Raw genomic sequence first — 13,967 nt, 5'->3', positions numbered from 1 at the left:
TGGGACCTGAGGAGAAAAGTAGACTTGTAAAATAAAACTCATCTCAAAGTCATCATCTTTCAGGCTTTGAGGCACCATAAGCTTAGAAAAAACTGAAATTCTACAAGATAGTGTAAGTAGATCCAGTTGCTGAAAACTTGTATTGGGTAAATGCAAGGTTGCAAAAACATGCACTAAAATGCCACCAACCAGCTGACTCTGGACAGCTGGTAATGAGCCTATTAATTTGATTGCCTGAATGTGTCAAGTGTAGTTGGTGAGTTAAATATACACATGAACTCCTGCCTCAAGATGGTGATGGTTCCAGAAAGACAGAAGCAAAGCCTCTTTAGGCAGACAATAAAGAAACTCCAGTAAACAACCACCTTTGGAGAGCTTAGATAGGCAGGTTTGTGAGGTGAACAGGTGACTGCATCACAAGTCGCTCCTTTGGCCCTGGTACTCGGAAGGCCATGTATACTAGGAAACAGTGCATGCATTCCTTGCAAGCACAAGCCAGTGTGTGACAGGGCTACAGCAAGACGCATGCCGTGGAGGAAAGCTATGAAGGTGACTAAACATGAAATCAAAATTTCAGTGGGTTTTTGTTTTGTACATTGGTTGACTCAGTTGCACAGTTTTCAAGCATGAACTTTGTAGAGGACAATGTCACCAGCTAGGACACAGCCTGGTGACAGTGTGCATTCCCTCAATGCCCTTACATGATCTAAGCTGGCATATGGGTGAAGATAAGACAACTGGGCTCCTAAGGAAACAGCGGTATGTTTCTGCAGGAGCTTCTGGGACCACTGAACATGGCTTGCTTCAGGGCAGTGCACAGGAGCTCACAGGAGCAGCTCAGTGGTATAACTGAGCACTGGACACAGGTGAACACCATGGTCCTTGGGGATAGGCAGTTGAGAGCTACAGGGCCTTCTCCCCACATACTTCGAAGAAAATAACTAGTTTGAGAGATGTAGTAAGAGCTCCTCATTATGTTTAATTTCTACATGCAGTCTAAAAAACTAACATTCTCTTAAAATAATTTCTAACAGTCTTTAGGACTAAGAGTTAGCAAACTTTCTGTATAGAGTAAGAGTAGTTAGACTTTGCTGGGCATGTGTCTTTTTGTTGCTGCTGCTAATAAACCATAACAGATAAAAACCAAATAGGCAGGTCAAAATGTTTTCATGTGAGCTAAGAATATATATTTATAATTTTAACACTATGTTCAGAAATAAACCTAAGAAATAATAAGTGCCAGATATTATTTTACATGACCTGAAAAATCTAAAGGTCACTTAAAGGGGCTAAAGAGATGACTCAGTAGTTATATTTACTATAGAAATATTTACGGTAGAAAAGGGTTGTTCTTAAAAAGCCCAGTTTTCAAGAATTATAAGGGTGTAAGAAAAAGGACCTAACGTCTTCCATTTTGTTTGGTGCACAAAAAATCAAGGTTTACTTTTTCAAATTGACAGTGATCATTTTCAAGGATAAAAGAAAAAAAATCACTTGACAAAATTAAGCATTCATTTCTAGTTAAAAACATAAAGCAAATTAGAGAAGAGTTTTGTCAACTGGATTAAAGATGTCTGCCAAGGCCCTACAGCTTGCATAGTATTTAGTTAACAGCAGAAGAACGACTTCCGAAGTCCAGAAAGAAGAAAACTATTTTTTTTTCTCTCTCTCTCTGTGTGTCTGTCTATTTGTCTGTCTGTCTCTTCTCTCCATCTCAACCTTCCAGTAGAGGTTCTAACCACCATAATAAAGCCAAAAATAAGGGCTAAGGACAATTCACATCAGAAAAGAAAAACTCAACAGGGTTGTCTATAAAGCAGTCTGATGTGGGCTATTTGTGAGCTGCACGCTTGTAACTTGAGCACCCATGAGTTTCAGGTCAGCCTGGAATTGTGCAATAAGTTTGAGGCTAGCATGGAACACTAGAAGATGCTGCCTCAACCAACCAAAGCTACATGGGATGTGCCAAAAAGCCATCAGAATTTATCAAATTTTCAGGTAAATTAAAAAAAAAAAAGTTTTGTGCTTAAAATTGCTGGTGTGGGAATGGGGATCCCAGTCCCCTTCAAGTATGGAGAGTCCTCTAAGCCCCTTTCTTGTACTCACGAGTCCAGGCATCTATCTGCATGGTATTTTCCCAAAGAAGCCAGATCACACCAGCCATACAGAGAGATGATGTATGGTGCTGTCCTGTGACAATGTTCTCTCTCTGAAGGACCATATGCTCTGAAGAGTCAGTCCGGGTGGAATGTGGTGTGTGAGCGTCTGATATCTCAGGATCCAAGTCTTTGGTATTAAGTAGTAGCACATGCCTTCTTCCTGCTCCAATTATGCTCCCCACCCAACAGGCCCATGTTTCTCTGTTGGCTAGGATGGAAATCTTTACAGCCTTCAATTCCTTCCTTTGATGCTCATTCATCTCAGCCACACAGTCTATTGAAGGCTCTCTTCTTCTCCCTTTCCCAGTAGACCAAAATGAGAGTCTCTGAAGATTATTCAGGTCACATCTCTCTTTTCAAATGAGATAACAGATTGTCACCTTGAGTTTCTTTAGGCCAAATATGTAATCATTTGCTTTATGGTCACATTCAAATGAACAGTTGAATAATCTGATGGAAATCCACTGAGCATATCCAACATTTTCAGACTCAAATGTTCTGTCATCAGACCACATTAAGGAGCTGGGGATGTGGCTCAGTCCTAGAGTGCTTATCAGCATGCATGAAACCTTGGATTCAATCCCCAAAACCACAAAACATAGAAAATAATGAACCATCAATCATCTTCTCCATCATGGCTCCATCATCCATCTTCTGTAAAATCACTTCAATCAGTACTGTGCTCATGTTCAGAGAAAACTTCTAGAAGTAATCGCTATCTTTGAATCCAGCTTCAAGTCTGAAGCACTGGCTTTCAAAATTTGAGGTGCTGGAGCCCCCCTTAGGAAGCCAATGAAAGCTATGTATAAACCTTTTTGATACACCCAAATTTTCATATAGCCATTTTACTACAGAGATTAGCCAGGTAGCATGCAATAGCATGTAAGACGGCAGAAATGTCCACATACATGTTCTCCACGTGGACAATGCATATTTAAAGCTGGCTTTTCAATTACAATGGTTTACATAACATGAAGATTATAGAGTTTATTGAATTCACATACCAACCCAGTGAGGGGTCTTGATATCCCAATTTTACCCATGAGGAAACCAAAACCCAAAGAAGTCGGGAGACTTTCCAAAGTGTCCATGGCTCATAGAGGCAGCATCAGAACAAGAACACAAAGTCAGTACTCTGTTCAAGTGCAGACTTTTCAGGATTGGGGAGTCCAGGATTTCTGCTAACTCCCAAGGGGAGACTCCATGTTGAATCCTTTCAATTCAGGCATGACAAGTGAATGCCGCCAGGGACTCTGTAAAGTAACAGGTCAGACCCATCACCCATATTTCTAATTCCATCCTCCAAGGACTACCACCAGCAAGGACACCAGAAAGCTTGTTATTTGTCATTTCTGACTTTGGAATCCAGATCCAAAACTCTAGTTCAGCCAAAACCCTCCATTTTTTTTTTTTTTTTTCCTATCATCAGGAGCAGCAAGGCACACAGATTTATCTTTGGGTTCGAGGTTTCTCTTTTCACCATAGCTGTGAGCTATGCAGTTAATTCACAAAGACAGCTGTTGGTAGCAAAGGCAAACACCTAAGAAAAAAGAGCACTCGCCTAGAAGAAAATACTAGACCTAGAAAACAAACTTCCCAACTTTTATGAAGGATGCAGATGGGAGATGCCCATAAACACAACCAGTCCAAGAAAAATCAAGGTGTGAACCCCTAAGCAAGCTATTTGCCAGGCCACCCTTGGTGGTATTCAACTCTTACGACATTTGTTTAAGAAACATGAACAAAAACTGAGTATGGCTTACGACCATTAGTGCTAAGCTGGAACCTCTGGGTTTTGTCATTGGCAACCAGATGCTGTCCAAGAACAGTAGAAATATGAAAAGTCTCAATGGCCCATGGCCAAGGGGAAAAACATGGTGATGCTATCGTTTTAGTAACTGCCTCCCTAGAATACCATCCCTCATTACAGAACCATGAACATCAAACATTCATCAAAATCTTGTGTAAAAAGGAAATGATACCACTCCTTTTTCTGGCCTTTGGTTTTTATTCATTTTGAGCTCTGACCAGGAAACCTGTGCATTGAGAAGACCGTCTTAGTGAAAGAGTGACCCAGCCTGAGTAAACCACCAGGCTTGCTCTCCCTAACTCTGGAAGTTCACAGCTAATTTCCCAGCGCCTGCTTTGCAGTCCCAAACTCGATGGATAATCTTTGGCTCCCTCAGAAGATCCATATCCTGGAAATGCTTTGTATGTAAGTCTTCAAAGCTCATAAAATAACACCCCCAAAAGACACTAGGGTGATAACCTAGCAGCTTTTGTCTACTCTGTTCTCAGCTTCAGTAAGGACCCTCCAACACTGACACCACCTCCTATAAGAGTAGTCTTTGTTTTCTGGGACTCAGGCTTCTCAGCTTGCAGGAACCCATGCATTAGATGCCAAATTCTTTGCCTTTGTTTTCTCATTTTGCTAATTTGGGGATATAAGGTGTCTCTGCTGGGGGAGGGGGAGCACCTGGAGAAAGGAGAGGAGGCACAGTTGTGTCTGCCAATGTCCAAGGGCACCATACCCACGACACAACGCTCCTCCCACCAGACTCACTCCAGTTGCCTGCTCTGTGCTTGTAGCAACCTCAGCTGCTGCCCAAAGAGAAACAACAAAGATGGTAGAATCGTCAGCCAACATTTGCCAACTGCTTTCTATCCTCAGCCCAAGACTTAGGGGATAGCACCTCCTTCATTCTTGGGGCCTCGGCTGTCTTTGCTGTTGACCTTCTCTATATCCTGGGAATGCAGCCGGTGGAGACACACTTTTCACCCCTGCTACATAATACGCTCTTTGTCCCAGTCTCTGAGCCTACCTAGCACTTGGCAAGGGTTCCAGGGGAGGAGGAGGAGGACAGGAAAAAAGCAGAGGGAGAGGGAAAGCTCTCTTTTTCAGTTCTGTCTCCGGTTCCATAGGCAGTCTGGCCTACCCTCCCTTTTCCCTTTCAGCATGTTCTTCGGAAACATTTTCTCAATTTCTCTTTGGCTGACCCGCACATCTCTGCTTCTGGAGCCTAACTTCTCTGCCATTTTTAATTCCCTTCTTATATTCTTATCTGGGTTTCTGTTTTAATAACTTTTTTTTCATCTTTTCTAAAATAGACTTTTCCTTATGTCTAGAATCAGGACAGTTTAGGTTTATGTAAAAGAAGCAATACTTAAGGTGAGCATCATCTAACCGCTCACAAAGGCGGGGCCCATAGCTCCACAAGTGACTCACTCCCTTATATGACTCGGCTGTCACCCAGAAGCTCTTCCAATTACCATCAACCTAGAAACTGACTCTTTCAAGGGTCTATGTAGTATCACAGGATGGGCAACAACCGGTGACTTGTCTGCCCAAAAAGGTCAACTGCATGTCATTTTGAGTGACAGCCAGGGCCACCAGACAACACATAACAGGAAAAAAAATAAGACAACTTGGGAATCGTGCTACAGCCACACTCTTTGTGCTTCCATCCCACTTTCTGATCATAGCTTAACCTCCAACAGAGCTGGGCACTGCTTGGAGAGCCCTCTTGGATCTCATCTGGGCTCAGATGCTCATTGCTGTCCATTTATGTTCTCAGCTACAGAGAACTTAGCATGTACCACAGCAGAACATGAGCCCGGCTTCCACCTGTATATAGCTCCACACTGAGGTATGGGGGTTGGGGGTGGGGGAGTCCATCACTGAGTGCAGAAGACAAAGTTCTAGACTGCGCAGGAAATGTGGTACCCACTAATGTTGGTGCTGTTAAAATGAAGAGCAGGGAGGGAAAAGGAGGTCATCAAAGACGAAAGAAGGCTTTCTAATTTTGCAAGGTGGATGGATGATTGACAGAATTGTAATTAGTGGCCAGACATTAAAAGTGGACCCAGGCAAGCCAGGAGGATTCATGGGAACTATGGACCAAACAAAGATCGTATTGAGTCAGGTGCACCCAACTCCTGTTGCTCAACACTGCAGCCTAGACCACAACACCTGACGGGTATTCATTTCTCACAAGATTAAGTCTCAGACTCTTAAGAGCCCTTAGATACCTAACCTGCTGTTTCATCATCTCTGTAGTACTATTTACTTTTCTGGAATCACTTGGAGTGACAAATTATAACTCTGCATAATGGGAAAGGGTATATCCCCCCACTCTCTCCCCACCCCAGTCATTTTAGGTCAGGACATCCAACAACTTACTCAACACAGCAAGTCTTCTCTAATCAATACCACTATACATGTAGTTATTTGTCTATAGGTCTAAGCTATTTTAAAATGAGATTCAAGAACAACCTAACCACAGGATAAAGATAGCCTTTCTTAACGCACTTTTACTGAGAACCTCATTGTCCCAGTTTGTAGCTTCAGGAAGGAAAGAAAGTTCCACCTTTTCTATCCCATGGTATTTCCACGCCCAGAGCAAAGTCTCAAATCATGCCAGCATATAAATTTAAGACTGTCATGACTTTCTCAAGCTTCAGAACTTTGTGCAGGCTCTGTACCAGCCATAAAGAGCAAAAGGAAGTTTCCCTCCAGGAACATAAGTTCTGGAGGCCTTTAGTTTAATCCCTTGAAGCTCATGATATTGTTACAGTGACTTCTCCAATGACATCAAAGTGACTTAAGAGTCACTTGGGGAACTTTCCTCTTCCTTTCTAGAAAGGATACCTCTCATCCGTGAGGAGAGGAGGAATTTGATAAAGGAGCAGAAGAGAAATGGGTTATGGAGAAGCCTCTAAACTTCCTAGGGCTTGGCAGAACCCTGTGAACTAGATCCTTAAAAAGTGTCACTTTGTTGGCTCTGGGCTTCACAAACGCGAGATAACTCAAGGGGCATAAGGCATGCCAGCTCTCTTGTCAGAAAAACCTGGCTAAACATCTCCAGCCGTGTGCTCCAGAGATGGTATCTACGGACTCGTCAACCCAAGTTAAGTGCTTACAGATGGCTATATGTACCCATTTAATGTCCCTTTATTGTGACGTTTGAAATTTTTCCAGAAATTGCTCCAAAAGGCTACCAGGTGAGTCAGTGGGATTATTTAACAGAGCTTGCACAGCGCCTAACTAAACTCACCCTAAGGTCAATGTCACAAAAGACTATATAGCTATACAACAGTTCAAGGTCTTGGTAACTGTTTAGGGTTTGGGTAAGATGAGACTTTCCCCACCCCATCCCACCGCACCCCACCCCCACTGCCATGAAGATCTTTGTCGAGCCTAGCTACTGCGTCCTCGGTAGGACCAGCCTAACTGAAGGCCACTGGGCTGGAATGGCCAACGCCTTCCAACGGTCACTATGGGGGTTTTCCGTTCCGTGTCTGGGATTGGCTGGGACTTCTGGTGCCTCCTGCCAAGGGTGGAGCCAGTAGTTGGGCTTCCCAGTAGGCTTGTCCAAGCATGCGCACTTGAGCTCGAGGGCATGTGTCTGTTTATCAATGCAGTTAGTTGGTCATCGAGCTCAGTGCAAGTTGGTGGAAGCGTCCCTGTTCTCCATGCGGCCTGCAGCATGGTCTTGCAGGGTTTTAAGATCAGACTCTGAGCTTAAATACACTTGCCCGGGATGTGAAGCTGGCCCCTTCCTTATATCCTTGTACTCTTTGAAGGAGTTGAGCCATCTGAGAAGCCTGCCTCTGGATTGGGGTGTTAGGGAAGGAGGGTGGGTACCAAGTCTCACACCATGGAGTCTTTCGTAGGTTCTGTCGTGGGAGCCCTCTTACCAACCTGTCCTGACCTAGTTAGAAAGCCCTGCTGGGGCATCTGTTGTCCTCTCAGCACTTTGCTTCTGGGTCCTCTTTCATCTTTCCTATATTCTGTGGTGTTCTGTCACCAGTACTCTTCAGGTTTCATTTACTACAGATCTTTGACACTGGTCATTCTTTTAAGCCCAAAGACCGTTTGTGAAGTGGGCAGAGCTATAACTGCTGCTGTTGGTTGAGTTTTGTGTAACGCCATTTCCCCCCACCCCCCACCCCTTTTTTTTTTTTTTTTAAGTTTTTATTGTTTGTGAATTTCACATCGTGCACCCAGTCATGCTCACTTCCCAGCCCTTCGAGATACATCCACATTCCTGCCTCCTTCCCTAACTGTAACTGTAGCTTCTGAACCCCAGGGCTGAACTGACTGTCCCTACACCTTCCAGTCATAGGACTCCGGGGCACTGCCTCCTTTGTCCCCAACCAAAATTCTCATCTCTTCCATGGCAATGGGGCCCTAGTTGGGAAGCCTCTTTTGTCAGGGACCTCTGCCTGAAGTTCTCTGTCCTCAACAGGATCCTATCACACACCGCCAAGCCCAGTTCTAAATATTCCACCTTCTTCTCTGTCCCTGGCTGTGACCCCAATGAATACCTTTTCTACTATGACCCTCCCCTTACTCTCACAAACTCACACTTTGGCAGTACCAAGCTCATTACCTTCAGCCAAAGGGGTTCCCTTTCCTGGGAATATTAGTCAAATGTCACCTCACATCATCTTGAGGGCTTGTTTCTCCCTAGCGCTCTCTGGGACAGCTTCTTTACCCTCTCAAACTCCCAATCTGCTCCCTCATGTCTGCTGAGGGGATCTGCTGACAGGTATATTATGTCTGAGAGCAGCATCTCCAGCTTTTGGAATGGGGTTTCAAGTAACGGTACCTGGGACCCCACAGATCAAATTGTCAATGTAAAACAGGGTCTTTGAACAGAACCGTGGAAGGCCACTCTCAGATAGAGGTTCAATCTGTTTGTCCCAGCTGGGTGTACTGAGTACTTTTGGTACGTTTGTTCTCTGTGACAAAGGTGAATATTGGTGGATTAAAAAAAAAAAAAACTAATGGGACTGGAGAATATTTCATGTAAAACATGAATTCAATCGTTTCTATCACAAGTGTCAGAAACTCGGAGAATATTATGAATGGAGATAGAAAAATACATGACTTATAAAGGAAAGAGAACACACTGAGGAGAAGGAAAATCAAACTTTAAGGGGATAATTATTAAATAAATGGTAAACAGAAGGCAGAATGAAAGGCACAGAAAAACACATATTCATTTCCTGACATTGTAAACAGCTGGGTTTTCCTTTCAAAAGAGCTTGGAAATAGGTCATTTTTTTCTTTATACATTTGATATGTCGATTGAGAACTATAGTTCAAACAAAATGCTTCTGAGACAAAATAAATTAATGAGCAAATATACATATATGCATAAATACAGGAAGATGGGGATATTAGGCTAGGATGAAGATATTATATTCAAAGTTTACATACACAGAGACAGCATATTGACTACCTGTATTACCCAAAACTATTTCTAAATTCAAAGAGCTTTGGAAGAAGCAGGGGAAAAGCAAAAGATAGAGGCACATGTATTCAAGAACATATATACAGGGAAGTTTGTAAGCAGAGAAGTTATTGACTTGAGAGGGGAGGCAGCTGACATAAGATTGGCTTTATCCAGGTCTCTTGCCTTAATTGGAGCCACCAGAATGGTCCTTGGAAGGGTTCCTACCCAACTTCATGACTCTGGAAGTCCCAGAAGAAACAATGTCGAGGGGTTTATGTCTATTGAAGCCCACAGAGCCTCCAAGTTAAGTAGGGAGGATCCATATTCCAAAGAATGGAGAAGGGTGGGAGCCATTAGTAGGGAAAGAAGTCTTGAGGACATGTTCCATTGATAGGCAGGATGGGTGGAAGAGGCATTAATAGGCAACGCAATACACAAGACGCTTTTTCTAACTGTAGGACTATGAAGGGCTTAATGAGTAGAAGTCAAAAAAGTGGCTTTTGGGGGGCAGTGGTCAAGTCTTCCTGTCCCTGGGAATGGTGCCTTTGGAGGACAGGGCACAGTGCTTTTCAGGGAAACACAGATTTCTTGTGGAGGTGGTATGGTATCTAGTGACTAAAGCTTGAGACAGATGAAAAAGCTTTTAACCCATTGTACAAATATATATTTTCAGAAATTTTCTCTTTTTTTGTTTTGTTTGTTTGTTTTTCGAGACAGGGTTTCTCTGTGTAGTTCTGGCTGTCCTGGAACTCACTCTGTAGACCAGGCTGGCCTCAAACTCAGAAATCCACCTACCTCTGCCTCCCAAGTGCTGGGATTAAAGGTGTGTGCCACCACTGTCCGGCACAAATATATATTTTGATAGAGTCAACATTTCATCTCTTGGACCCTAGAAAGAAAGAGAGGGATAGGGATGGAGGGAGGGAGGGAAGGAGGGAGAAAGAGAGAGAAGAGGATGAAGTTTAATAGTAACATACACAAAGCATGGGGTTTAATCTCCAGCATTGGAAGGGGCAGGGGAGAAAACACACACACACACACACACACACACACACACACACACTCAATAACATATATACAGAAAGTTTGTAAGCTGAGAAGAAAATGTCCAAAAGGTTAGCATGCAGTAGAGGGGAGGAACACAACCACTGCAGGCATGGAAATGAAGGGTGCAGTGTTGGGATAGGGAGAGCAGGTGGGGGGTGTGAAGGAGAGCAGCAAAGCAATCACATGGGCAGGGCTTCTGGAGACTGTGCACCTCCCAGACAAAGGGATAAAAAAAAGCCACAGTCCAGAACAGAGGCAGAAAGTAGAGGGTGTCAACATGGCAGAGCAAGGCCACCAACAGGCCAGGTCTAGGAAGCCTCTGACTTACTGACCCCTGGAGCCTCTCCTAACTTGGGGGTTGACTCTCTGGCCACAGAAGTCCTTCCTTTCCTTTCTCAGAAGTGGAAGTAGGCTTGGGGCCATGATCCAAAGGATCTAACTGAAGAGCCAGGTTTGGAAAAGTGACAGAGAACATTTTGCTCAGGAGCAGCTGGGTAACATTGGGTGAGAGTCTTCAAAACCAAACCAAACAAAAAAACAAAAGCTGTGTCCCATTTTCCTCAACTGTAAAATGAATGAGCAATGCCAAGAGAGGGCCTAGAGCTGTGGGAGAGGTAGAAGAGGCGCTCCGCAGATGAAGATCGCAAGGTGTTAGCTGATTCCTGGTTATCAATGTTGATGACATCGTTTTTTCAGTCCAATCACCAGCCACAGTCCTGGGACCCATTGTGATGTCATATACTTTCAAAGACCCCATTACAGCTTCTCTTACTTCCTGGAGGGAAGATGACTTGGAACAAAGGGTCTAAAGACAAGTGTCAGCAGGGTTTGGGAGGTATTTGTGCTCGAAGCCTCCTTCTCCGTGAAAGCTCACCTTGCCAGCTGTGCTCTACTCTTGCCTCTCTGGTTTATAGTGCACCAGAGTTGTTGGTATCACCTGTAGGACTTCCTTGGACCTTCTTTCCAGGCCTCTCCTAAAGGCCAGCTATGCAATAGGGAAGTCTATTTGGGGTGTTTTCATGGCCCACTAGCTGCCCCCCCCTCTTGCTTGTGGGTGGCCTTCCAAATGTTAAAATCTTGCTTTTTCCTCCTCCTCCTGTGGGGTTCGGATGGCTCACATCAAAGGTCTGAAAAAGTCTGAGCTTGAAGTTGTTTCAGTGTTCCCACTTTCGTAGGGAATCCCTTCACCCTCTCCTTGAAGAGAGCCCTGAATGACTAGAGTTTCATTTGTATGGCAGAGAGTTCCTGCTTGCTGGGGAAGACTTTTGAAGATGAGAGGGCCTGGTCTGCAAGTCCACTACTGGCATTTGTAATGAGACACAATACAGTTTGTCAGCTGTGGCTTGTGATGTTTCTTCCAAGAAAGACAGTGGAAAGTCTCCTTCCGAGAGCAAAAAGAAGGCTCTGGGTATACTGATTTTCTCACTATGTGCCTCTGTAGGCTCTTATTCATGGAAAAACCTCTACCTTTCCCTCCGAATATGTCCAAAACCTTGGTAGAGGATCTGGGGGGGTGGGGGGTGTCTTTGGTGATACAGACTGAATCCACTACAGGGACTCCAGGGGATGCTTTAGATAACTTTCAGGGAGTCTACTGTGAGAAACTGCTCCACATTAGGGATGAGAGATGAAGGCCTAAAGCTGTGTGGTGCAAGAGGCCTAGTGAGGAGGACACAGTATAGGCAGTGGGAGTAGCTACAAGAGTGGGGACCTAGGAGCTCTTCAAGGTGGTGGCAAGCACCTTGAGTCATATAGCACAAATGCCCACAGGACAGCAGATTCTTTTAAATGTTGGCTGGATGAATGAATGCATAAATGAATGCATAAATGAATGCATGGATGAATGCATGAATGAATGAATGAATGAATGGGGGTGTCTAATGAAAGCATCTCAAGATTTGCCCAATTTAACACCTTTCATTTAATAATCAAGTGCTCCTCCCTCGAGCCCTGCAAAAGACACTTCGATGAACTGTTCACATCCACCTAGCTGCTACCTCCGACCTGAAATTTCTAGAGCCCCCAGAGTAATCAAGGATTTCAGCCTTCCTGAGTTGGCAGCTCTGGGAACCTTGAGAAGATTTAGAGGTCCATAGGCACATCAGACACTCCAGTGTGATCTTGTCTCTCTCGACCCCTGGCATCTCCTCAAATTTACTGAACATAATTTTACTGCAGATAGATGGTAGAAAGTTACCTGGGTTTTGCCACGGTGCCCTCCTGTACCTTGGATGTCACTTCAGATGCTTCTGCTGTTCCAAAGGATGGGATGCATGAGGTAGCAAATCCGATGACGGCCTTGGTCTGCCTAGATTATAGGGACTGTTGCTAATGCTACCAAGAGGAAGAGGATCAGACTTAACTCCAGCACTGACTCCTGGCTCTACACATGCATGCTTCTCACACTTAATACTCACTGGGACTTTTTTCCTGGCCATGCCCTCTTGTTGTCGTCATTCCTGGTTGAAATACTGGAGGTGGGGTTCTAATCTCCCCCAAGCTTCCACTGTCTAGCCGCATGGAAAAAAAAAATTGCAACCAGAAAAAACAAATCTAGCAGTACACAAAGTTTTCCTGAATGGAAAAGCAGTAAACATTATGACCTTAAACTTATGTGAGCTAATACCCACCTAACTATCTCTAGCCTGGGTAGTAGATACTCACGGGAAAGCAGGTCAGTGAGGGTCTAGTCCCCCAGGCTGATAAAGTGGTGCTTTATTCTGATGGAAAATCATTACCACCAAGTTCTGCAAATCTATTCCATAATTCTTGTTTTATATTTTTCTTCAGTGGTTAATATATTTACTTCTATGATATGTAAAAGCAGATGAAGAACATTTAAAAAAAAAAAAATCCTTGAACTTCCAGAAAGAAGTTTCAGAGAATCTGAATGAAATCTCTGCAACCTGTCCTGGACAGTGTGGCAGACAACAATCAGTAGACTGATTTCTGGGTGCTGTGCCCACTGGGCACTAGAAACTGTCACTTGAGCAGGAAGGACCAGGAGCAAGGTGGATATGGCTCTGTCTTATTACTCCCTCTGGCTATTTCTCAGTCACCAGGACAGAGAGGCCAGCTGAACCATTTGTTCCTTTGAGGTTTTCGGTCTATGATCACGATGCTCACTCAATGGGGGATCCCTACATCTGGGGTCACATATGGAGCTGACTGCACCTCTATGTGGAGATTGCAGAAGGATAGAGATGTGAGCCTGACTTAATGTCAATAGTGACAGGGTCTGAGATGTTGACAGGCATGAGGACAGCTCAGATAGTGATTTCTCACCCATCTGTGCCAAGCAGGGCCAAAGAAGGAAGGTATATCCTTGCCCCTGTCATCATGTAAATCCTTTCCCTAGTCCAGCCTGGCAGAAACTTCTTGGAGAGAAGTTCACTGAGAGAGGAAGAAAACAATATTGAAGTCTGGAAGTATGCCAAGGATAAATGTAGAAACACGTTCAGCGCCAACAAACCTCAGAGCAAACAGAGGAGTCTGATTACCCAGCAGAGGGAGAGGAAAA

This window comes from Arvicanthis niloticus, chromosome 27, assembly GCF_011762505.2.
Source record: "Arvicanthis niloticus isolate mArvNil1 chromosome 27, mArvNil1.pat.X, whole genome shotgun sequence".
Classification (NCBI taxonomy): Eukaryota; Metazoa; Chordata; class Mammalia; order Rodentia; family Muridae; genus Arvicanthis; species Arvicanthis niloticus.
Note: the sequence above shows the minus strand (reverse complement) of the source record.